This window comes from Bombina bombina, chromosome 2, assembly GCF_027579735.1.
Source record: "Bombina bombina isolate aBomBom1 chromosome 2, aBomBom1.pri, whole genome shotgun sequence".
Lineage (NCBI taxonomy): Eukaryota > Metazoa > Chordata > Amphibia > Anura > Bombinatoridae > Bombina > Bombina bombina.
Window position 1 is genome coordinate 745,425,678 of NC_069500.1, and position 27,650 is coordinate 745,453,327.

Below are 27,650 nucleotides of genomic sequence, written 5' to 3' on the forward strand. Positions count from 1 at the left end.
CGGGTTGATTGACACCTCCCTGCTGGCGGCCGATTGGTGAGCTGCTGGTGCAATGCTGAATACGGAGAGAGTATTGCTCTCCACATTCAGCAAGGTCTTGCGGACCTGATCTGCACTGTTGGATCAGGTCCGCAAGACCTTTGATAATTTGGCCTCTGACTTTGTATTTGACTTTAGCTTGTTTTTGGACTCTGAATTTGTTTAATGATTCTGTACTGCATTCCCTGTGAGGCCTTGACCCAGAATGATTTTGCATTGCCTTCTTACCTTAGATTCTTCTGCTATATGGAGAACTGAATTTTAGTCACTTTTGCAAGCTTGTCTTTGTCTGGATAGCGAGACTAAACTTTTACTAAGGTATGTTTCCTTTAGTATTTTGATTAATACATTTACAGCTACTTTCTTTTACTTATTGAGGGCTAGATTACAAGCAGCATGCTAACTTTTGCATGAGAGTGATATAGTTTTTTTTTGTCATTTTGCGTGTGACCGAAATAGCGCTTGTGTTACAAGTTAGAAGTAAACGCAGTCACTAGAGCACAATCGTACTTTATGCTTGTTGGTTTAGCGCAAAAATGTTGCACTAAACACAACATAAATACATTTAAAAATACATTTACACTCATATAAATACTATCTGATAAAAGTTATTCATATCAATATTATTATTTTTTTAATAAAGGTTAAAAGGTATATGGAACATGACAAGGTGTTTTACTGCAAATGGCTACTTTTACTGTACATATTTTACAATCCAATGTTCTTCACATACAGAAGGGGTCAGCAACCTTGGCACCCCAGATGTTTTAAAACTACATTTCCCATGATGCTGAGACACTCTTTAAGCTGTCCCTGACATACAGGATAATGTGTTTTGTTTTTTAAAAAAACAGGGTTTCCAATATGCACTGCATATACACACGGCTTGTGAAGTGGTATTTAAAACGTAACATTTATTATGAAAGTTCAAATAAAATAACAGACCTGGATGTCATGGGTATAAGCATATGTCCAACCCCCTGTGTCATCTGACATGTTTCGCAAAATCTATATGGAATATGACGACCACATACATGAAGAACACCAAGCATTGAAATATCCTTCTCTGACATGTCGCTCCGAGTCAAGTGACGTATCGGAAAAGCCTGACTAATCAGAAAATTTGGGGTGCATGACGAACATGTTTGCTGTATGAAGCCAGGAGATGCCTAATCAAATAGTGCTGTGTTACTAAACTTACTGCAATTGCAATACTCAACTCCTACTGTTATTATACAGAAATAATAACAGTCCCCCGATTTTTTGTTGGATACAAATAAATCATCACCAGAAGTTTTGTATCTATAAATTACATCGCTTACATATCATTATCATGTAGGTAATTAAGTATTAAAGCAGATAGTTATGTTATATACTCCTTTTTTTAATACATGACAATTTATATAAGCACCACAAATTTTCTGGTCCTATGTATAAATTAAAAACATTAAAATTATTTTTGTTCCAGAAAATAAATAGAAAAAAAGAATCAAAAGAACCTAAATAGGAAATAAAGAAATCCTATTGTGTTAGTTGGTAAAAAACAAATACGTTTTAACTAGCAATACTCATATTAAAACTTGCAACATGCATATGGAGAGATTTATATATCCCTTAAACATATTAATATCTACAATGCTGATTGACGAGACTTGATGAAAAAAATATATAAAAATAAAAACGCTATCTACTCCATGAAGAGACATTTATATATATGTATGTGATATACTTATTTTTACTATCAAAAATCATATATAAATAATATATATATATACAGATTGGCCGCTAGCAGGGGGTGTCAATCAACCTGATCGTATTAGATCGAGTTGATTTCTGTCCGTCGCCTCAGAGCAGGCGTACAGGAAATGAAGCAGGAAACACAGGGTATCAAGCTCCATACGGAGCTTGATAAATATGCCCCCAAGATTACGAGATTTGCGCTAAACTGGGTGCAAAACTAACGCCAAAAAACACACCTCTGATCGCTGAGTCAAAAATCTCTGTAACGCTATGCTTTGGCTAAGGGGAAAAATAGTTATGTTTAAACCTAACACCCTAACATAAACCCCAAGTCTAAACACCCCTAATTTGCCTCCCCGACATCGCCAACACCTAAATAAAGTTATTAACCCTTAATCTGCCGCTCCCGAAATCGCTGACACTAATAAAAGTTATTAACCCCTATTCTGCCACTCCCCGACATCTCCGCCACTAAATAAATCTATTAACCCCTAAACATCTGGCCCCCCACATCGCAAAATACTAAATTAAACTATTAAACCCTAAACCTAACACCCCCTAACTTTAAATTAAAATTACAATATAACTGTTCAAATCTTTTCAAATTAGCCAATAGGATTTCAGTAGCTCTCATCCTATTGGCTGTTTTGAACAGCCAATAGGATTTCAGAAGCTCTCATTCTATTGGCTGATTTAAATTTGAAGAATCAAATCAGCCAATAGGAATGTAGGGTATGCCATTTAGATTAGGTGTAATTGTTTTTATTTTTGATTATTTTGTTTATTATTTTTTGTAAAGTTTAGTGATTTTTATTTTTCGTAATTTAGTGTTTAATATTTTTTGTCATTTTAGATTTTTTTAATTTTTCTTGTAGTGTTAGTTTTTTTTAAATTTGCAATTTAGATTTTTTTAATTGGTAGTTTTTTTTCATTTTATTAGAATAGTAAGGTTAGGTAAATTTATAGTTTAATGTTAGGTTTATTTTTATTTCACAGGTAAGTTTTTATTTATTTAAATATAGTTATATTGTAATTTTAATTTAAAGTTAGGAGGGTGTTAGGTTTAGGGGTTAATAGTTTAATTTAGTATTTTGCAATGTGGGGGGCCAGCGGTTTAGAGGTTAATAGGTTTATTTAGTGGCGGCAATGTGGGAGGCCGGAGGTTTAGGGGTTAATAACTTTATTATAGTTTCGGCGATGTCGGGGAGCAGCGGATTAGGGGTTAATAGCTTTATTATAGTGTTGGCGATGTCAGGGGTGGCAGACTAGGGGTTAATACATTTATTTAATAGTCGAGATGTGGGTGGGCGGCGGATTTGGGGTTAATAAGTTTAATATAATTTTGTGATTCGGGAGGGCGGCGGTTTAGGGGTTAATATGTAGTATGTGGCGGTATGGATCATGTCGGTATAGGCTGTAACGCAAGCATTTTAGCCGGACCGCACAACCTGTAATACCGGCGCTATGAAAATCCCACACAAAAACTTAATTTAAAAGCCGTAACACAAAATTTGTAATCTACCTGAATGGCAATTAAGCAATCACTTATTGGTCAGCAGCTAGCCATCCTTGAAAAAGATCTATGTCCCATCTGGCATTTATGCCATTGGGTTCTTTTGCTTTTATATAAAAGATCCATTTGGCTTTGTTATAGAGGAGCTTTTTAAATCTGTCACCTCCCCTTTGAGCTTAGGTTAGGTGTATAGTCTATGGCCTGAGATTGAGTGGCTTATAGAGGATGCTCATGTTGTGAAAAATGTTTATCATTAAGGTGTTCCCTTGCTCTATCCTTTAACATACAACTGGAACAACCTATATATTGTATTTGACATTCTGCATAGGTTATTTAATAAACAATATATTTTAAACTTTAACTTTGTTTAGTGACCATGGATTCAAACTGCTGGACAGTTTTAGGGCTAGATTAAGAGTGGAGCACTATTTAGTGCTCCTGCTCAAATGTAAACTTTGCTAGACAGAGGCTTTTTTTGCGTGCCTCAGGTAGCGCATGTTTTAGGAGTTGAAAGTAAAAAGATGGTGCACGAGCGAAACACGATGTGCGCTAATCAATTATTGTGACCACGTTAACTTCTTCTCCCCATAGAAGTCAATAGAGAGTAGGTATTTGCATTTAGATCCTTCGTGAGGATCCGAATGCAGAAATAAGCAGCCGCTCATTCCCTTCGGATATTTTTGTAGCCGGATTGATTCCTATAAAAAACCCTCAATTTTAGTTCTGGATTTGCACAGATCTTAGAATTTAAATCTTTTACAGGGATCCATTTGGCTACGAAAATATCTGAAGGGAACTAGCGGGTGCTTACTTCCACTTAAGGATCTTCACAAAGGATCCGAATGCACATCCTTAATAGAGAGTGCTGAAGAAAAAACCTTACACCTATTGCTTGAGCGCTAACCAGATAGGAGTTATGAAAATGTCATATTCCAATGTTCTTCACATATGGAACAAGTTCTATATATAGACCTTTACCTATATATCTATTCCTATAGATATATAGGTTTAGAAATGTATTTTATAATAACTTTATCAGATATATATAGAAATTTATGTTTAATAATAAAAAGTACATTATTTTCTATGTGAAGGTTTGTGATTTAGGTCTAACGCGGTTCTATTAGAGCACATAAATTACTAACTTATTTTTTTACGGAAATGGAAAAACTTTTTTCAAATTCAATCTGAAGAAATAAAATCTCAAATTTTTAAAACACATTGGCTCTACTGGAATTTGATGAAATGTATGGATAGATATAAAGGATAGAGAGGGTAGTTAGACCCTTTTTTTTTTTTTTTTTGCAATATTATTGCAATATTGCAAATGCTTTAATTTACGCTCATATTAGAAGATGAAAGTAAATGTGATAGATTCATAGACCCCCGTTATTCTGCTGAGGGGTCTTGTTGTTAATGAAAGAACATGTTTGAAATTAGGGATCCTATATGAGTCTAATATGTAATTAAAATATTTTAAAGCAAGTCAACTCTTGTTGCCTTAGTTTTTCTAAATACTTGCAGGCATGGGAAATTATAAGTATATTTTAACAGTCTGAGGGAAAGTTACTAGCTACTAGAGGCCGCTCAGTGTTAAATATATGAAAATAGTAATTTATTGTTTGTGCACTGCAATTTCTTACTAACCTGGGCTTGATGATTAATGGACATTTCTAGCATTATATATAGTATTTAAATATCCTGCACGTGTGTGTGTGTAGATATATATATATATATATATACTGTATATACAGGGAGTGCAGAATTATTAGGCAAGTTGTATTTTTGAGGATTAATTTTATTATTGAACAACAACCATGTTCTCAATGAAACCAAAAAACTCATTAATATCAAAGCTGAATATTTTTGGAAGTAGTTTTTAGTTTGTTTTTAGTTTTAGCTATTTTAGGGGGATATCTGTGTGTGCAAGTGACTATTACTGTGCATAATTATTAGGCAACTTAACAAAAAACAAATATATACCCATTTCAATTATTTATTTTTACCAGTGAAACCAATATAACATCTCAACATTCACAAATATATATTTCTGACATTCAAAAACAAAAACAAATCAGTTACCAATATAGCCACCTTTCTTTGCAAGGACACTCAAAAGCCTGCCATCCATGGATTCTGTCAGTGTTTTGATCTGTTCACCATCAACATTGCGTGCAGCAGCAACCACAGCCTCCCAGACACTGTTCAGAGAGGTGTACTGTTTTCCCTCCTTGTAAATCTCACATTTGATGATGGACCACAGGTTCTCAATGGGGTTCAGATCAGGTGAACAAGGAGGCCATGTCATTAGATTTTCTTCTTTTATACCCTTTCTTGCCAGCCACGCTGTGGAGTACTTGGACGCGTGTGATGGAGCATTGTCCTGCATGAAAATCATGTTTTTCTTGAAGGATGCAGACTTCTTCCTGTACCACTGCTTGAAGAAGGTGTCTTCCAGAAACTGGCAGTAGGACTGGGAGTTGAGCTTGACTCCATCCTCAACCCGAAAAGGCCCCACAAGCTCATCTTTGATGATACCAGCCCAAACCAGTCCTCCACCTTGCTGGCGTCTGAGTCGGACTGGAGCTCTCTTTACCAATCCAGCCACGGGCCCATCCATCTGGCCCATCAAGACTCACTCTCATTTCATCAGTCCATAAAACCTTAGAAAAATCAGTCTTGAGATATTTCTTGACCCAGTCTTGACGTTTCAGCTTGTGTGTCTTGTTCAGTGGTGGTCGTCTTTCAGCCTTTCTTACCTTGGCCATGTCTCTGAGTATTGCACACCTTGTGCTTTTGGGCACTCCAGTGATGTTGCAGCTCTGAAATATGGCCAAACTGGTGGCAAGTGGCATCTTGGCAGCTGCACGCTTGACTTTTCTCAGTTCATGGGCAGTTATTTTGCGCCTTGGTTTTTCCACACGCTTCTTGCGACCCTGTTGACTATTTTGAATGAAATGCTTGATTGTTCGATGATCACGCTTCAGAAGCTTTGCAATTTTAAGAGTGCTGCATCCCTCTGCAAGATATCTCACTATTTTTGACTTTTCTGAGCCTGTCAAGTCCTTCTTTTGACCCATTTTGCCAAAGGAAAGGAAGTTGCCTAATAATTATGCACACCTGATATAGGGTGTTGATGTCATTAGACCACACCCCTTCTCATTACAGAGATGCACATCACCTAATATGCTTAATTGGTAGTAGGCTTTCGAGCCTATACAGCTTGGAGTAAGACAACATGCATAAAGAGGATGATGTGGTCAAAATACTCATTTGCCTAATAATTCTGCACTCCCTGTATATATATATCTCAAAGCAGAAGACATACCCAAGCCAATTTGTGCAATTTGTGTCTATTATTTAATATGTGTGACTAAATGTCTCTAAACTGCACTGCATGCATCAATTGCATTTTCATTGACATATTTTAATATTGAATTTGTACATTCAAAACAATAATGAAAATTAAAGTTTCAAGATAACGTATGATAATCATATTTTCTAAAGTTCCTGTGTAAAATGTTTATTAAACCATCAACTTTTTCATCAGAGTCTTGTAATTATTTTATTAGCTTTCCATCAAAATCTGTTTTGTTTTTTCTCTGTAATTTATCTATCTCCTTGAAGACTGCAGATGGTGCCTGGAGGTTGAAATCTTTCAGCTAATAATATATTATAGACATTTGATGATTTACATAATTGATGGAAGTTTATTACATTGTCACATTTCTGCTTTATGTGGAATATTTTTTCATTACTCTATAATGGGATGTATTATGCCAGAAAAGGAAACTATTTCTTTCCTTCCAAGAAATAAACACTAATGAATTTAAAACCTTTAATGATCGAGAGTGTTACCTTGGCACCTTTTGTTTATCTTATTTTATGAACTTTGTAAAAGAATAATCTATTGAACATTTATTTGAAAAAAAAAAAAAAAAAAAAACAATATTAATGTAATATGAAAGTAAATATATATATAATTTTATGCTTACCTGATAAATTATTTTCTTTCTTGGCAGTGAGAGTCCACAAATCCCATTCATAACCAATAGGAAATACTTCACCTGGCCACCAGGAGGAGGCAAATACATCCTAAACAGAGCATTGAAATATCCCTCCCACTTTTCCTACCCTCTCAGTAGTTCAAGCCAAGGATAAGGAAAAGTAGAGAGATAAAAGGAGTAAAGAGGTGACATAAGACTGCCACCACTGCACTATTTCAGGGCGGGTTCGTGAACTCTCACTGCCAAGAAAGAAAATAATTTATCAGGTAAGCATAAATTATGTTTTTTTCTAATGGCACTGAGAGTCCACAAATTCCATTCATAACCTATGGGAAACCAATACCCAAGCTGTGGCGTCCTCGAAAATTTAAGGGAGAGAAATGTAAGGAAAGGCAGTCTTAAAGACCATTTCTCCCAAAAGATGCCTCTACTAAGGCAAAAACATCAAACCGGTAAATTTTGTGAAATTATGTAACAAAGACCAAGTAGCAGCCGTACAGATCTGTTCAACCAAAAGTCTCATTCTTGAAGGCCAGGAAGTAGACACTACATGGGTAGAATGTGCTGTAATTCAGGTTGGAGGCAGCTGGCCCACTTCCATATCATCCATACGACTCAAATTTCTGAGCCAGAAGGATAGAGTAACAGCTGTGACCTTCTGACTCTTATGCTTTCCAGAAAACAGGATAAACAAGGAAGTTGATTGACAAAATTATGCAAATAACCTCTCTTTGGAAGAAGAAGGATTGGGACAAAGAGAGGGAACAACAATTTCTTGATTGATATTATGAGTTCAAACAACCTTAGGTAAAAACCACAGTTTTTGTCCGAAGTAAAGACTTATCTGAATGGAACTCTAGGTAAGGCGGATCACACTGGAGGGCAAAACTCTACAAGCAGAGGAAATTATAGGAAATAGCAGCAACAACACTTTCCAAGTTAATAATTTAATATCAATAGAATGCATGCATAGGTTCAAACGGAGCCTATTAAAGAACTCTAAGAACAAGATGAAGGCTCCATGGAGGAGCAATATGTTGGAAAACTGGTCTTATTCTAGCAATAGCTTGAACAAATGATTGAACATCTGGCAAATGAGTCAACCTCTTAAGCAACAATACAAAATGAGGAGAAATCTGATCTTTAACAGAACTAGCCAACAGGCCCTTCTCCAAACCATCCTGTAGAAACTGGAGAATACACAGAGTCTTTGCTTTGTGCCAAGAGAACCCACATTCCATACACCTAGACAGATAAGCCCTCCACACCCTATGGTAAATAGGCCTGCTAATGAATGGGCTTTCTTGCCTGAACTAGAGTATCAATCACCGCCTCAGAGAATCCTCTCTGGGACAAAATTAATCATTCAATCTCCATGCAGTCAGCCTCAGAGAATCTAGATTTGATAGAACGGACCCTGCGCCAGAAGGTCCAGCTTCTGAGGAAGCCACCATGGAGGAGCAGACGACATTCTCACGAGGTCTGCATACCAAGTCCTGCATGGGCATGAAGGTGCTAAAAGGATTGCAGAAATTCATTCCTGTTTAATTTGAACAGTTATAAGAAAAAGAAGGGAACAGGTGCAACAACGACTCAAAGCATCCGTTTTATTAGACACACATATATGACATACAATATTGCACTTACAAGATGGCAAAATAGATAATTCGCCTTTAAAAGTTCTAACCCTCCTGGCTGACAGTTTATAGTCTCTCCAGTCTGTTAGTGTTGCTCCTCGTTAGATGGATATTCCAATTGTCAGGATCTGGTCGCTGGGACCGCACTGCTTGCGTTTTTCTTGCAACACCGGTTGGGTCTTTTAGTCTCAGATTCTCAGGTAATCTTTTGTACTTCTGAACGCGTTTCATCCGCTGCACGGGCGGACTTTCGCAACAGATGATCTTTTGGATGGTTACATGTAGAACCAGAAGGGCTTTTAAATTTACCGGGCTCAACAATGTCCCGCCCCTCTATGTTGATTGACATTTACAGGTAAACCTCTATGATATAAAATGGTGTACCTGGCATTTATACATTTGTGGCTATATTATATAAACTGTCATTTACTTATAATTATAGCATAGATATACAGTACAAATTTAATATTTAAACAATCCAGTAAATACAATAACTATATGAGGTTAAAAATATACTGTAGCTATAATTCATTTAAAAATCTCTTAAGGCTATATGTAAAAAAAAATATAAAAACATATACAAAAATACATACAAACATTAATTCCTTATTGTCGGTTCATAAATTAAAAGTTAAAAATTAAAACTATCTTCCTAATTTGATAAACATTATACTGTTTATTCTATTCATTGGTGGAATAAATTGTGTATTATTTATTAGACCTTATGAAATTTCCAATTTGCAAGTCTAGTAAGTATTATTACTTATATTTATAATTTTTATATTGCTATTGGTTTGAAGTGATAACATGAAAGCTTGTAAATCTATGTCTATATTCAAACCCTTGGGGGACATGCTATCTAGTGTATGTATCAACCTTGTTTCAGCTTGTCTTAATTTAACTAGACGATCGATATTATTATTATCAATAAATTCTAATATTTTAAATGTAATGCCCTTACTGTTACAATTATGTTTATATTTACAATGTTGGGATACAATGGGGTAGTGTTAGGTTTTTTAAGGGGGGATGGGGTGGGTTTTAGAGTAGGGGTGTGTGGGTGGTGGGTTGAAATGTTGAGGGGTATTGAATTTTTTTTTTACAGTTAAAAGAGCTGATTACTTTGTGGCAATGCCCTGCAAAAGGCCCTTTTAAGGGCTATTTGTAATTTAGGATAGGGAATGTTATTATTTTGGTGGGGGGTTATTTTATTAGGGGGCTTAGATTAGGTGTAATTAGATTAAACTTCTTGAAATATTTTTTTATTTTCTGTAATTTAGTGGGGTGAGTTGTAATATAGTTTAATTTATTTAATTGTATTTTATTTTAGATAATTGTAGTTAATTTATTTAATTAATTTAGTGATAGTGTAGTGTTAGGTATATTTATAACTTACGTTAGGATTTATTTTACAGGTAATTTTGTAATTATTTTAACTAGGTAGCTATTAAATAGTTATTAACTATTTAATAACTATTGTACCTAGTTAAAATAAATACAAAGTTGCCTGTAAAATAAATATAAATCCTAAAATAGCTACAATGTAATTATTAGTTATATTGTAGCTATATAAGGGTTTATTTTATAGGTAAGTATTTTGTTTTAAATAGGAATAATTTATTTAATTATAGTAATTTTATTTAGATTTATTAAAAATAGATTTAAGTTAGGGGGGTGTTAGGGTTAGACTTAGGTTTAGGGGTTAATACATTTAATATAGTAGCGGCGACGTTGGGGGCGGCAGATTAGGGGTTAATAATTGTAGGTAGGTGGCGGCGACGTTGGGTGCATCAGATTAGAGGTTAATAAATATAATGTAGGTGTTGGCGATGTTGGGGGCAGCAGATTAGGGGTTAATAATATAATGCAGGTGGGGAGGACGTTGGGGCGGCAGATTAGGGGTTAATAAGTGTAAGATTAGGGGTGTTTAGACTTGGGGTTCATGTTAGGGTGTTAGGTGTAGACCTAGAAAGTATTTTCCCATAGGAAACAATGGGGCTGCGTTAGAAGCTGAAAGCTGCTTTTTTGCAAGTGTTAGTTTTTTTTTCAGCCCGCTCAGCCCCATTGTTTCCTATGGGGAGATTGTGCACAAGCACGTTTTAGCCAGCTTACAGCTACCATAAGCAATGATGGTATTACAGGGAGAAGTGGCGCTAAATTTGCTCAATGCTCACTTTTCTGAGGCTAACGCAGCCATTCAGAAAACTCGTTAGCAACGCAAGTTTTTACCGACAAAACTTGTAATCTAGCCGAATGTTTCTCAACAGGAACAATCTCAACTCAGAATACCAAAATTAGAGAATATTTGCATGTGGAGAATAAAAGTAGCTGTTTGCTTATAACTGCAGCAGTTATTCGTCCAGGGTTCAGCAAAATGGTTTACCAATCAAAGTTAACCAGAGTTAGCCAGCAGCAGCCTCCTTCTCTCTCTATGCACAGGGTTAAATCATCTGATCTCACCCCTCCCCTTTTTTTGATCAGTACCATCATTGGTGAGATTATAAACAACCAACGGAAGCTTGTCTCGGATTGGCCCTTTGAAACTGAACATGGATTGGTTCATCTGGGAAGTATCTTTTTAACAGTCAAGTTTTTTTTTTTTCAATTTGGCTGTAATACCGGATTTTGTCCATCGGGGGGCCACATGACAAACAAGACAGATTCATTTAACCATTTCTAAACATTTTACAATGTTTTCCATATAATGATTATATTAAACAATACTATAACATTGCATCAGTCAATTACAATATTAATTATAGATGGGATAGTATCATATCATTTTTCTGATTATTTTAATATGAAACATTAAATTATTTTTAATATCATATTACATTGAAGTAATTTCTACTGCTAACTGATTAGCTTTAAATCCATTTAAGAATATCACCAGTATCCTGGCATTTATATATAAACACAGCATATTTCACATTTCTAACAAATTCTGAATGCATGAATCTTGTCTATGTAGAAATGAAATAAAAATAAGTGTTATTAATCATTTCCTTTTAGGTTCACAAATATCTATATTCATATGCTTAAAAACACAGAGGCTAAGACATTTTATGCTTTCTGTCTGAAGTATGTTTTACTGGAATCTAAGTGCAAGTTATTTTAAACAGTGAAATTTGAAATTATAATGCAAGCCATGTGCTTTTGCTGTGTGTTATCCTCCCCCAGCCGTATGACTGCATTACGTATATTCAAGTGTCAGAGATTCAGTGAGCCATTGTGTTGTTATCACATGTGTCTGTTAGCATTTGTTTCTTTTCAAGTCACAAAGATTTGGGTGAGAGATTTCAGAGGACTTCTGAGCAATATCCTCCTCCACAGTACAGACCATTGACTCTACCAACCACAGGTTTCCTGTAACTTAAGTACTATGCTTATCTTTGTTTGGAAAGATAATTTAGTTGTAAAAGAAATCCAGCTATTTCTCTGATATTGTGTCCATATATATCCTTGCATGGGCTTATCTATCTTATTCTGGTTCTCCTATGTCTTGTTTATCAGGAAGAGGAATCATCACACTTGATCCAAGATTTATAACACACAAAGTAAACATGGTCATTTCTTTTTAAGCAATTTCCCTTTCCTTTTGAAATAGCTCAAATGTTATCTTATGTCTGATCTAAGACCAGGAATATATAGCTATATAGATTGACACTCTCTCTGATCAACAAATGTTTTAGGGCCATAAGAAAAGTTCAATCACGATCTGATGGGGACTTTAACTTCACACCCCAGCAAGAAAGTGTTCCTTTTTAAATGATCTCTCCAAAGATAACCCTGAAAGCAATCTTTTTTTTTTTTTTAAAAGTGACTTTGTGACCCATCTTGGGTAATCACAGAAGTGGGGGAGGATTGAAAATGGGTTTCAAGTAAATTTTTGACATGAGTTGTAGCCTTATAGTATACCTGATAAAAATATGGCTTCATATAGAAACACATTCTTTTGTTTTATATATATATATATATATATATATATTAGTACACACACACATTATATATATATATATATATATATATTATATATATATATATATATTATATATATATATATATATATATATATATATATATATATATATATATATATATATATATATATATATATATATATATATATATATATATATATATATATATATAAATGGGGGGGAAGCCCCAAACATATGTCAACCTTTTAAAAGTAGTTTTTTTTCATCTACCCCTTCTGACAGATCAATAATGTACAATTTTAAGTTCACATAAGTATTTTGTTTTCTCATTTAAAAATATGATTAGTTAAAAGGTGATCTCTTAATTTCTGCTATTTTTTTTATCATGCATGTCACACACTGTTGATTTAGGGGATGGAAATGTGCAGAAATTTTACCTCCTGTGAGTGTTTCTTTGGGTGTCTGTGTTTATGTCTTTGTGCTTTTGATGGTGTCTCTATGAGTGTGTATGTATTTTTTTCTGTGGGTCTCTCTGTGAGGGTTTATGTGTCTGTCTTTGTGCATTTTCTGTGGATTTCTCTGTGAGGGTGTGTATGTATATCTTTGTGTGTTTTCTGTGAGTGTCTTTGTGTGTGTGTCTGTGTGTTTTCTGTGGGTGTCTGTGAGTGTCTATGTCTTTGTGTTTATTCTGAGGCTGTCTCTATGGGTGTTTCCTTGGGTGTATGTGCAAGTTTGTGTTTGGGTTTGTGTGTGTCCATTGTCTGTTCCTTTTTAGGACATTTTGACCTTACTACTGACTTCTGTGTTGGTGTGTTACTACCTACACAACATTTCCAAGTTTGACTACACTTAAGAATAAAGTGCATATACGTTTTAGTCACTTGGTCGAAAATTACACATGTCAAAGGGGGGGCTGATCGATGGTTAAGTAAGGGGCCCTAAAATTTCTATTAGCAACCCTGTTTTAGAGTTTTTATTTTTCATAATTTAATGTTTTTTTCGTAGTATTAGGTTTTTAAAAATTTTTAATTTATTATTTTAATTGGTACGGTATTTTATTTTATTAGAATAGTTATGTTAGGTTAATTTATAGTTTAATGTTAGTTTTTTTTTTGTTTCACAGGTAAGTTTTAATTTATTTAAATATAGTTATATTGTAATTTTAATTTAAAGTTAGGGGGGTGTTAGGTTTAGGGGTTAATAGTTTAATTTAGTGTTTTGTGATGTGGGGGTCCAGCGGTTTGGGGGTTAATAGGTTTATTTATTAGTTGCGATGTGGGGGGGTGGCGGTTTAGGGTTAATAGCTTTATTTAGTGTCAGCGATGTCGGGGAGCGGCGGATTAGGGGTTAATCACTTTATTTAGGTTTTGGTGATATCGGGGTGGGGCAGATTAGGGGTTAATAACTTTTATTAGAGTCAGCGATGTTGGGGAGCGGCGGATTAGGGGTTAATAACTTTTATTATTGTTGACGATATCGGGAGCGGTAGATTAAGGATGTTTAGACTAGGGGTTTATGTTAGGTTGTTAGGTTTTCAACTTAACTCTTTTCCCCATAGACATCAATGGGGTTGCGTTACAGCGATCTCTATTCTGCGATTGCAGGTGATAGAAAAAAAACTAGCACTTTCTCCCCATTTATGTCTATGGGGGAAAGCGTGCATGAGCAAGTAAACTCAGCCCTTGGCTTTTGTGCGGTATGGAGCTTAACACACCATAACGCACAGCACAAAGAGGCTTTTCAGTAACTTGTAATAGCAGCACTATGGAGATTGTAATAACGCAATTTTTTGGCATTATTTTCTCACCCTGTTTAGCGCAAAACTCGTAATCTAGGTGAATGAGAGGAAGGGGAACTTAGTGACCTGCCAGATGCCTGTCTGTTAGCTTTGGATGCGGAAAAAGCACTTGACAGGGTCGAATGGCCACATTTATTCAATTTGTTAGAAACATTTCGATTTCAGGGGCAATTTCCTAATTAAGTGGCTAAATTATATAACCAACCTAAAGCCTCTTTGTTAGTTAATGGTCATATTTCTAACACCTTTCCTCTTGCTAGAGCTACACATCAAGGATGCCCATTGTCACCATTATTATTCAACATAGCGATAGAACTCTTAGCTCAGCAATTGCAACATGAAATGGAAGGCATACAAATAGGAGACAGTGAAATAAAAATGTCACTCTATGAAGACGATTTGCTTTTCTTTATCAGAAACCAAGATACTTCAATACCCCAAATAATGACTTCCAAAAGAGAATTATGGCAGCTTCTATGGTCTAAAAAGCAATATAGACAAGTCAGAACTACTATGGCTAAAAAAAAAAGTGAGAAGCAATTAGCCATTTAAAGTAGTCTCAGGCGGCTAGATTTAGAGTTCTGCGGCCAAAGGGGTGCATTAGCTACGCATGCTTTTTTTTCCCCGCACCTTTTAAATACCGCTGGTATTTAGAGTTCACAGAATGGCTGCGTTAGGCTCCAAAAAAGGGAGCGTAGAGCATATTTACCGCCACTGCAACTCTCAATACCAGCGTTGCTTACGGACGCGGCCAGCTTCAAAAACGTGCTCGTGCACGATTCCCCCATAGAAAACAATGAGGCAGTTTGAGCTGGAAAAAAACCTAACACCTGCAAAAAAGCAGCGTTAAGCTCTTAACGCAGCCCCATTGTTTCCTAAGGGGAAACACTTCCTAAGTCTGCACCTAACACCCTAACATGAACCCCGAGTCTAAACACCCCTAACCTTACACTTATTAACCCTTAATCTGCCGCCCCCGCTATCGCTGACCCCTGCATATTATTATTAACCCCTAATCTGCCGCTCCGTACACCGCCGCAACCTACATTATACCTATGTACCCCTAATCTGCTGCCCCTAATACCGCCGACACCTATATTATATTTATTAACCCCTAATCTGCCACCCCCGCTATTGCTGACCCCTGCATATTATTATTAACCCCTAATCTGCCGCTCCGTACACCGCCGCAACCTACGTTATCCCTATGTACCCCTAATCTGCTACCCCTAACACTGCCGACCCCTATATTATATTTATTAACCCCTAATCTGCCGCCCCCAACGTCGCCTCCACCTACCTACAATAATTAACCCCTAATCTGACGACCGGATCTCACCGCTACTCTAATAAATGTATTAACCCCTAAAGCTAAGTCTAACCCTAACACTAACACCCCCCTAAGTTAAATATAATTTAAATCTAACGAAATAAATTAACTCTTATTAAATAAATTATTCCTATTTAAAGCTAAATACTTACCTGTAAAATAAACCCTAATATAGCTACAATATAAATTATAATTATATTGTAGCTATTTTAGGATTAATATTTATTTTACAGGCAACTTTGTAATTATTTTAACCAGGTAGAATAGCTATTAAATAGTTAATAACTATTTAATAGCTACCTAGTTAAATAATTACAAAATTACCTGTAAAATAAATCCTAACCTAAGTTACAATTAAACCTAACACTACACTATCAATAAATAAATAAACTACCTACAATTATCTACAATTAAACCTAACACTACACTATCAATAAATTAATTAAATACAATACCTACAAATAAATACAATGAAATAAACTAACTAAAGTACAAAAAATAAAAAAGAACTAAATTACAAAAAATAAAAAAATATTTACAAACATTAGAAAAATATTACAACAATTTTAAACTAATTACACCTACTCTAAGCCCCCTAATAAAATAACAAAAACTCCCAAAATAAAAAAAATGCCCTACCCTATTTTAAAATTAAAATAGAAAAGCTCTTTTACCTTACCAGCCCTGAAAAGGGCCCTTTGCGGGGCATGCCCCAAAGAATTCAGCTCTTTTGCCTGTAAAAAAAAACATACAATACCCCCCCAACATTACAACCCACCACACACATACCCCTAATCTAACCCAAACCCCCCTTAAATAAACCTAACACTAAGCCCCTAAAGATCTCCCTACCTTGTCTTCACCACGCCAGGTTCACCAATCGATCCAGAAGAGCCTCCGATGTCTTGATCCAAGCCCAAGCGGGGGGCTGGAGATGTCCATGATCCGGCTGAAGTCTTCATCCAAGCGGGAGCTGAAGAGGTCCATAATCCGACTGAAGTCTTCTATCAAGCGGCATCTTCAATCTTCTTTCTTCCGGATCCCTGTAGTTCATCCCGCCAATGCGGAACATCCATCTTCACCGACGACTTCCCGACGAATGACGGTTCCTTTAAGGGACGTCATCCAAGATGGCATCCCTCGAATTCCGATTGGCTGATAGGATTCTATCAGCCAATCGGAATTAAGGTAGGAAAATTCTGATTGGCTGATGGAATCAGCCAATCAGATTCAAGTTCAATCCGATTGGCTGATCCGATCAGCCAATCAGATTGAGCTTGCATTCTATTGGCTGATCGGAACAGCCAATAGAATGCGATCTCAATCTGATTGGCTGATTGGATCAGCCAATCGGATTGAACTTGAATCTGATTGGCTGATTCAGCCAATCAGAATTTTCCTACCTTAATTCCGATTGGCTGATAGAATCCTATCAGCCAATCGGAATTCGAGGGACGCCATCTTGGATGACGTCCCTTAAAGGAACCATCATTCGTCGGGAAGTCGTCGGTGAAGATGGATGGATCCGCGCTGGAGGTCTTGAAGATCAGCCGGTCGTCATTGGATGGAAGAACATAGAAGATGCTGCTTGGATGAAGATGTTTGCCGGTCCGGATGTCCTCTTCTGCCCGCTTGGATCAAGACTTCAGCCGGAGGATGGATGTCTTCAGCCCCCCGCTTGGGCTTGGATCAAGAAATCGGAGCCTGGACGGATCGCTGATACCCGGTGTAGTGAAGATAAGGTAGGAAGGTTTTCAGGGGCTTAGTGTTAGGTTTATTTAAGGGGGGTTTGGGTTAGATTAGGGGTATGTGGGTGGTGGGTTGTAATGTTGGGGGGGTATTGTATTTTTTTTACAGGCAAAAGAGCTGAATTCTTTGGGGCATGCCCCGCAAATGGCCCTTTTAAGGGCTGGTAAGGTAAAAGAGCTTTTCTATTTTAATTTTAGAATAGGGTAGGGCATTTTTTTTATTTGGGGGGTCTTTGTTATTTTATTAGGGGACTTAGAGTAGGTGTAATTAGTTTAAAATTGTTGTAATATTTTTCTAATGTTTGAAAAATATTTTTTTATTTTTTGTAACTTAGTTCTTTTTTATTTTTTGTACTTTAGTTAGTTTATTTAATTGTATTTAATTGTAGGTATTTTATTTAATTAATTTATTGCTAGTGTAGTGTTAGGTTTAATTGTAACTTAGGTTAGGATTTATTTTACAGGTAATTTTGTAATTATTTTAACTTGGTAACTATTAAATAGTTATTGACTATTTAATAGCTATTGTACCTGGTTAAAATAAATACAAAGTTACCTGTAAAATAAATATTAATCCTAAAATAGCTACAATATAATTATAATTTATATTGTAGCTATATTAGGGTTTATTTTACAGGTAAGTATTTAGCTTTAAATAGGATTAATTTATTTAATAAGAGTTAATTTATTTCGTTAGATTTAAATTATATTTAACTTAGGGGGGTGTTAGTGTTAGGGTTAGACTTAGCTTTAGGGGTTAATACATTTATTAGAGTAGCGGTGAGATCCGGTCGGCAGATTAGGGGTTAATTATTGTAGGTAGGTGGAGGCGATGTTGGGGGCGGCAGATTAGGGGTTAATAAATATAATATAGGGGTTGGCAGTGTTAGGGGCAGCAGATTAGGGGTACATAGGGATAACGTAGGTTGCGGCGGTGTGCGGTCGGCAGATTAGGGGTTTAATAATTGTAGGTAGGTGGCGGCGACGTTGGGGGCGGCAGATTAGAGGTTAATAAATATTATGTAGGTGTCGGCGATGTTAGGGGCAGCAGATTAGGGGTACATAGGTAGTTTATGGGTGTTAGTGTACTTTAGAGCACAGTAGTTAAGAGTTTTATAAACCGGCGTTAGCCCAGAAAGCTCTTAACTACTGACTTTTTTCTGCGGCTGGAGTTTTGTCGTTAGATTTCTAACGCTCACTTCAGCCAAGACTCTAAATACCGGCGTTAGAAAGATCCCATTGAAAAGATAGGATACGTGATTGGTGTAGGGGGATCTGCGGTATGGAAAAGTCGCGGCTGCAAAGTGAGCGTTAGACCCTTTCCTGACTGACTCTAAATACCAGCGGTAGCCCAAAACCAGCGTTAGGAGCCTCTAACACTGGTTTTGACGGCTACCGCCAAACTCTAAATCTATCCGTAAGTAATTTATTTGCTTAGGCATTTATCTGGCGAAACATTCGCATACTTGGTACCAGCTAAACAATTCCCCTATAATAGCTCAGGCAGAAAATACTCTGAAGAATTAGATACAGCTTCATTTAATGAAGCATGGGGAGATTAGGTCTTATTAAAATGTCACTCATCCCCAAACTATTGTATGTGCTGCATGCACTTACTTTATTGTTGACTAAACAGGATATTCAGAGATTACATAAAGCATATGCTACATTTATTTGGCATAAAAAAAGAGAAGGATGGGGCTTTCTAAACTATTCAATTCACCAACAAAAGGAGGGTTTTGATTATTTTCAATGGTACAATTGGGCGGCATTAGTAAAAATAACACTGGATTGGGTTACTGACTTTGGACACTTTATGATTAAGGAGGTGGAGGAGGTTTGGGCTACTCCAATCTCATTGAGATATCTACCCTTTTCAAATATATCTAGACTTTCTAATTATATTAAAGATAATTGGATATTTAAAGGCCCCATTATGACCTGGAAAAAATGTCTGCATTTTGGGGGGCATCTAGCTCCTATTATAAAATACTTTCACTATGCAGGAATTTAGAATTCATTCCAGGTCTTACCTTGAGCCCTTTTAGACAATGTGTTTCCAAAGGCTTAATAATGGTCAGCCAAATAGTTGACTGTACTCAAAAATGTATTTTCACCTTTGCACAACTGCAAAAAAGTTTTATATAACTCGGAGAATGTATTTTGCATATTTACAAACCTGTCATTATGTCAACCAACTTATTCAACAGAATGCCTCCTGCTGGTGATAGCCTACGGTCTATCTCATTAACATATGAACTACTATCATCAATTAAAGATGATACCTTAATTACACAGATTTCTAATAAATGGGTGAGTGTAGGTTATCCAGAGGTCACAGGAGAAGCTGTGACCCAGAGCTTTGAAAGAGTGTGGGCTGCTACCCTATCAGCAGTTCTTCATGAAACACAATATAAACTAATGCATAGGGCCTATAATACACCAAATCAATTAGCTAAGTGGGCTCTATCGTCGGATCTTGTTTGTAAAAAATGCTTATCCCCTAGTCCAGGGGTGCTCAACCTTGGCTCTCCAGAGGTTTTGGAACTACATTTCCCATGATTCTCATACACTTTAAGCTGGATGAGCATCATGGGAAATGTAGTTTCAAAACCTCTGGAGAGCCAAGGTTGATGACCCCTGCCCTAGCTCATCATTGATACAACTTATGTAGGAATGTCCTAAGATTCTTATTTTGGGGATGACTGATTATTGGTTAAAAAAATATATAAAACTGGTGTCATTTTGTCAGTATTATTGTTAGACAGGAAACTAATTTTTACACTTTGGCTTTCTGCATCACCCCCAACGCTTGCCACCCTGAAAAATAGGATCTTTAATCAGTTGAGGATAAAACAGGCAGATGTTTAGGGGGAGATCTCCACACATATAAAAAAAAACTTCTTTACTAAATGGTAAATATGTATTAGTACACTACTACACTACCTATTCCTCTCCAATGCCAAATAATAATGCCCTTTTCCTTTTCTGAGTTTCTCTTGGAAGAGTCACTCCATGGGTAATGGAGTTTCCTTACAGAGACAAGAGTAGCTGGAGAGACAAACATAGACTTACGAGACTCTCACATCTATCTAGGTTTGAAATACATTATTCTTCCAGTCAACACTTAAGTGAAATGAGACACATTAGTTGGGTTAAATTGTAAATTGTTATTTTATGTATCGGTTTGCACCTTTATATCATAGAAAAATCTACAAGCTGAAGGACTTATACATCACCAATGCAATTGGAACCCTCTTCATTATTAGTATCTTCTTGATGGGATATGTTTTCTTTTTCTTCTTATTGAGTGTCAATGTACTGCCCTGTGATTAAGTGATGTAGTTGTACAACATCTGGTAATGCCCAATGCTTCTTATATAAATAAAGAGTTAAAAAAAAAAAGCTGAAAAAAGAATAAAAAAGTTTGTTGCCTTCTGAAATGCATTGCACTTAATGATAAGTGTCGGTAAGAGTGCATGTAGGTGTTTAATGGTCTATCATCAACGTATTCTCAGAACATTCTGCCATTGTACTTACACATCAATTGCAATTTTCTATTTAGTTACTTGGTACAAAAAATGTCAATTTTTTGTTAATAGATTTTTTTTTAACAATGATTGTAGTATCAATCTTAAAAAAAATATTTCCAATGACATTTGGATTTTACAGTGTTTTATGTATTATTAGATATTAACATAGAGAGCTTATTTATTTATGGAATAAAGTTTGTTTTAAAAAATATTTTAAAAAATCTAAGAAATGTGTATTTAAAGTAGCAGAAAATATATTTTAATATATGGATCCAAAATAATTAATTACTGTATTACAATAGATCTGCACACAAAATAAATGTTTTAAAACATTTAACTGTCTTTTTTTTAAGCAAAACTAGCAATGTTTTGCAGTGTCTAAAAGTTTTTAGACGGTCTCAATCACTGTCCTTAAATCATTGTGGTTACTTGTGCAGCACAAAGACTAAATATACCACTCTAATACGCTGTTTAATACATTTTGACACATAGTCTAATACTAATACTATGGGGTATATTTATTAATGTGCGAGCGGACATGATACGATGTAGCGTATCATGTTCGCTGCACATCGATAAATACAGACAACATATGCTTTTGGCATTTATCATTGCACCTGCAGTTCTTGTGAATTGCTGGTGTAATGCCGCCCCCTGCAGATTCACGGCCAATCGGCCGCTAGCAGGGGGTGTCAATCAACCCCATCGTATTTGATTGGGTTGATTTCTGTCCGTGGCCTCAGAGCAGGCAGACTAGTTATGGAGCAGCGGTCTTTAGACCGCTGCTTCATCACTTCTGTTTCCGGTGAGCCTGAAGCCTCGCCGGAAACAAGGGGCCCCTAAGTCACTTCCTCTCAAGAAGTGTAGCTAAATTGGGCAAACTATAAAATTATTGTTACAAAAAAATGCATTAAGAAATGTGATAATTATCATAGGTATTATTATTATTAGAAGAAGTATAAACATATTTGAAATGGAGACTAACAAAGCTATGTAAACACCTCATTGTTGCAATGCAGTTCAGGCTGAAACACTACAGCTGTGTCCTTTGACATCCCTATGGCATTCAATTGGCTCCTATTGTGATCTCAGATGGGGTGTTTCTAAGATCCTCGAAGACTAGGGAACTGATTTAATGACTACACTCTAAAATTCCACTCAAAGAGGCCCATTTATCAAGCTCCGAATAAAGCTTGAGGGCCCATGCAGGCTTGCCAGAAACAGCAGTTATGAAGCGGCGGTCTAAAGACCGCTGCTCCATAACCTGTCCGTCTGCTCTGAGCAGGCGGACAGACATCGCCGGAATTCAACCCGATCGAGTACGATCGGGTTGATTGACAGCCCCCTACTGGAGGCTGATTGGCCGCGAGTCTGCAGGGGGCAATGCTGAATACGGAGAGTGTATTGCTCTCCACATTCAGCGAGGTCTGGCGGACCTGATCCGCACTGTTGGATCAGGTCCGCCAGACCTTTGATAAATAGGCCTCAAGGTCTGCTTTAGTTGGAATTTAAACATTTCCATTTCAAATACACACAATTGCACACCTAAACACATATATACATATATACAAACACACTATATACAAAAGAACACACAGTTACAAATGCCCATACAGCCACATAAAAATGCAAATATACACACAAACAAACAAGTAGACGCATACCTCTAATTAGCTTTGTTGTGCTTTAGCCACATCAGACCTCCCAGGGAGGCTACTATTATAAAAAATGTAGGAGATTATTTTTTTGCCTGTAATTTGCTTGTCATCAGTGTAGAAGAGAATTAGATTTCCTAATTATATAAAAAGACTACATTTCCTACATTTTACATTTCCTAAATATAATGAAGAAAGAGATAGCGTAGCAGTAAAGTCCTGCAGTCTAGGATCTTCTGAATACAATGTTCTGCAGCAACAGGGACACCTAGTAGTTTAATTCAAGCATTCCAATTGTTGGGGACAGCTACCCTTTGCTGACCACTCTCCCCTAGGCAGCTTCCTACTTTGGGCTTGTTTCCATTGAGTCATTAAAAATGGAGCCATAAGTTTGCTTACAGCTAAAAGTAGTTAATGGCTCCTTATCTGTGATTGCCTCTAGAGAGAAAGACACAAAGTTATGTTGGTCACAAAACAAATTTACAAGATATGAAGAAAAAAAAATATTTAAGGAAAAACATTTTTTTTTGGTTTTATTCAATTTTTGAATTTATTGATATATGTAATATTTATTCCTAGTTGGAATTATGGAAATATGTGCTTGATTATATTTTTTTATATGTAAATTCACATTAATATTTAAATAGGAACCTAAAGCTTACTAGTCTTATACCTGAGCCAGCAATACATTTTACATATAACTATAAATGTATAAAGCAAAACATTTTATTTGTTTGAAAACTTTAATATCTGAAACACTAGAACTAGGCCTCAAAAAGCTTATTTTTTTCCTATTTTACACCTAGTTAAGCATGCTGTAATGTTTGAGTCCTTTTTAACAGCAATGTTTTACCCGTTTGCTCGTTCAATGGAAACTAGGTGTAATTTTGCGCTTTTCGGCTTCTATTATTTTATATGGGACGTGTAATTTATTTTTGGCAGTCAGGGTAACGATGGAAAATGTGCCATTAGAAACTGTAGATACGCATAATGGCTTCCAATGGAAGTTTTGTTGTTCTGGACCTTACGAAAACCCAGTTGCACTTTTTAATGCACACTTTGGGCAAGATCCAATGGCTGTTGGGCAAGAACATTTTATCAGCTCTATTTTTGTAACTTAAATACATTCCCATTGCTATAATTGGGACCAGGGATAGGCACAGACAAAGGCTGTGGCAGACATTTTCCAAAGTACAGACATTAGTGAAGGACACCAAGGTACATTTGAAATTAAAAACATGATTTTATAGTGCTTGGTGTTATTATACTGATGCAGATACCACTGACCCTATAACCAGCCCTTGTCTGGCTATATGCATGTGCCAGTGTCACTACTGTGTCTTTGTATAGAGCTGGGTGTTATTATACTGATGCAGATACCACTGATCCTATAACGAGCCCTCCTCTGGCTATACCTATGTGCCAGTGTCACTACTGTGTCATTATATAGCGCTATGTGTTATTATACTGTTGCAGGTACCACTGACCCTATAACCAGCGCTCCTCTGGCTATACCGATGAGCCAGTGTCACTACTGTGTCTTTGTATAGTGTTGGGTGTTATTATACTGATGCAGGTACCACTGACCCTATAACCAGCCCTCCTCTGGCTATACCCATGTGCCAGTGTCACTACTGTGTCATTATATAGTGCTGGTTGTTATTATACTGATGCAGATACCACTGACCCTATAACCAGCCCTTGTCTGGCTATACGCATGTGCCAGTGTCACTACTGTGTCTTTGTATAGAGCTGGGTGTTATTATACAGATGCAGATACACATCCAGTATTTCACTCTGGCTTTATTTATTCCATAACTTATCACCCAATATCGCTAGCAGTCTCTTGACAAGTCACTAACATCATTCACACTACATATTTTTTGTATTCCTATTATTTAATCAGAAAGAAAAGATATGCTAAGGTTGTGGTGGACACTGCAAGCGCTAGTCACGGACACCAGTGTCCGTGTACGGACACCTTGCCTATCCCTGATTGGGAGATTGGGAGAGCAGCGGGTGTATATGCAAAACACCAGGGACATTTTTCCAGGAACTAAGGAGACATTTAAATATAAGATATAACCAGCCTGTTAGATGCTTTAAATGTAATGCGATTGGCAGTATAGTCAGAGACTGTGTCCCTAAAGGGACAGTCTACACCAGAATTGTTATTGTTTTAAAAGATAGATAATCCCTTGTTTACCCATTCCCTAGTTTTGCATAACCAACACAGTTATAGTTATATATTTTTTACCTCTGTGATTATCTTGTATCTAAGCCTCTGCAGACTGCCCCTTTATTTGTTCTTTTGACAGACTTGCAGTTTAGCCAATCAGTGATGGCTCCCAGGTAACTTCACGTGCACAAGCACAGTGTTATCTATATGAAAAACATGAACTAACACCCTCTAGTGGTGAAAAACATGTTAAAATGCATTCTTAAGAGGCGGCCTTTAAGGTCTAAGAAATTAGCATATGAATCTCCTAGGTTAAGCTTTCAACTAAGAATACCAAGAGAACAAAGAAAAATTGGTGATAAAAGTAAATTGGAAAATTGTTTAAAATTACATGCCCTATCTGAATCATTAAAGTTTTTTTTGGCTAGACTGTCCCTTTAAAGATGAACTTATAGATTTTATGATTTAAATTCATTATTATCTAATTGTATCAGCTCTGTTAATAAAGATTCACACTGGTATACTGTGGAGGTTAATGGCAAAGTGTTCAGGAGGACCTTGCTTGATTCAGGAAGTATTGTCACACTAGTGGCTAAATCTATTGTAACTGACATAGGGGGTAGTTATCAAGCCGTCAACCTCAAATACGCTGGAATTCCGCAGCGTATTTGTGGCGAGGCTGATTCGCCTTAGTTATCAAAGGCTCGAGACCGGCAAAAGTAGAATTTTGTGACGTAAACTTCGATCCGCCGGACTCAGTCCGACACAGATCGATTCTTACATCACTCCAGATGTGCGGCACAATCTCACTACTTTTGCTAGTTATCAAATTACTAGCAGGTACGCTCTGCACTTTTACGGCCCAGCGTACCTGGTTTTCATTTTACAGGCAACTTTCAATTTATTTTAACTAGGTACAATAGCTATTAAATAGTTATTAACTATTTAATAGCTTACTAGCTAAAATAAACTGAAATTTACCTGTAAAATAAATCCTAACCTAAGTTACAATAACACTACACTATACTTTAATAAATTATTCCTATTTAAAACTAAATACTTACCTGTAAAATAAACCCTAATATAGCTACAATATAAATAATAATTATATTGTAGCTATCTTAGGATTTATATTTATTTTACAGGTAACTTTGTATTTATTTTAGCTAGTTAGAATAGTTATTAAATAGTTATTAACTATTTAATAACTACCTAGCTAAAAGAAATACACAATTACCTGTAAAATAAATCCTAACCTAAGTTACAATTAAACCTAATACTACACTATCATTAAATTAATTAAAAAAACTACCTACAAATAACTACAATTAAATACAATTACATAAACTAACTAAAGTACAAAAAATAAAAAAAGCTAAGTTGCAAAAAATAATAAAAATAAGTTACAAACATTTTAAAAATATTACAACAATTTTAAGCTACTTACACCTAATCTAAGCCCCCTAATAAAATAACAAACCCCCCCAAAATAAAAAAAATGCCCTACCCTATTCTAAATTAGATAAAGTTCAAAGCTCTTTTACCTTACCAGCCCTTAAAAGGGCCATTTGTGGGGGCATGCCCCAAAAAGTTCAGCTCTTTTGCCTGTAAAAGAAAAATACAACCCCCCCAACATTAAAACCCACCACCCACATACCCCTAATCTAACCCAAACCCCCCTTACAAAAACCTAACACTAATCCCCTGAAGATCATCCGACCTTGAGTCGTCTTCACTCAGCTGAGCAGCGATGGAACCGAAGTGGACATCTGGAGCGGAAGAAGTTAATCCTCCAAGCGGCGCTGAAGAAATCTTCCATCCGATGAAGTCATCATCCAGGCGGCGCTGAAGAAGTCTTCGATCCGGGCGATGTCATCTTCCAAGAGGCGCTGAAGAGGGCTTCTATCCGGGCGATGTCATCTTCCAAACCAGGTCTTGAATCTTCCTCCCGCCGACGCGGAACATCCTTCTTCACCGACGGACTACGACGAATGAAGGCTCCTTTAAGGGACGTCATCCAAGATGGCATCCCCTCAATTCCGATTCGCTGATAGGATTCTATCAGCCAATCGGAATTAAGGTAGGAAAAATCTGATTGGCTGATGGAATCAGCCAATCAGATTCAAGTTCAATCCGATTGGCTGATCCAATCAGCCAATCAGATTGAGCTCGCATTCTATTGGCTGATCGGAACAGCCAATAGAATGTGAGCTCAATCTGATTGGCTGATTCCATCAGCCAATCAGATTTTTCCTAAATGAATTCCGATTGGCTGATAGAATCCTATCAGCCAATCGGAATTGAGGGAACGCCATCTTGGATGACGTCCCTTAAAGGAGCCTTCATTTGTCATAGTCCGTCGGTGAAGAAGGATGTTCCGCGTCGGCGGGAGGAAGATTCAAGACCCGGCTTGGAAGATGACATCGCCCGGATAGAAGACCTCTTCAGCGCCTCTTGGAAGATGACATCGCCCGGATCGAAGACTTCTTCAGCGCCGCCTGGATGATGACTTCATCGGATGGAAGATTTC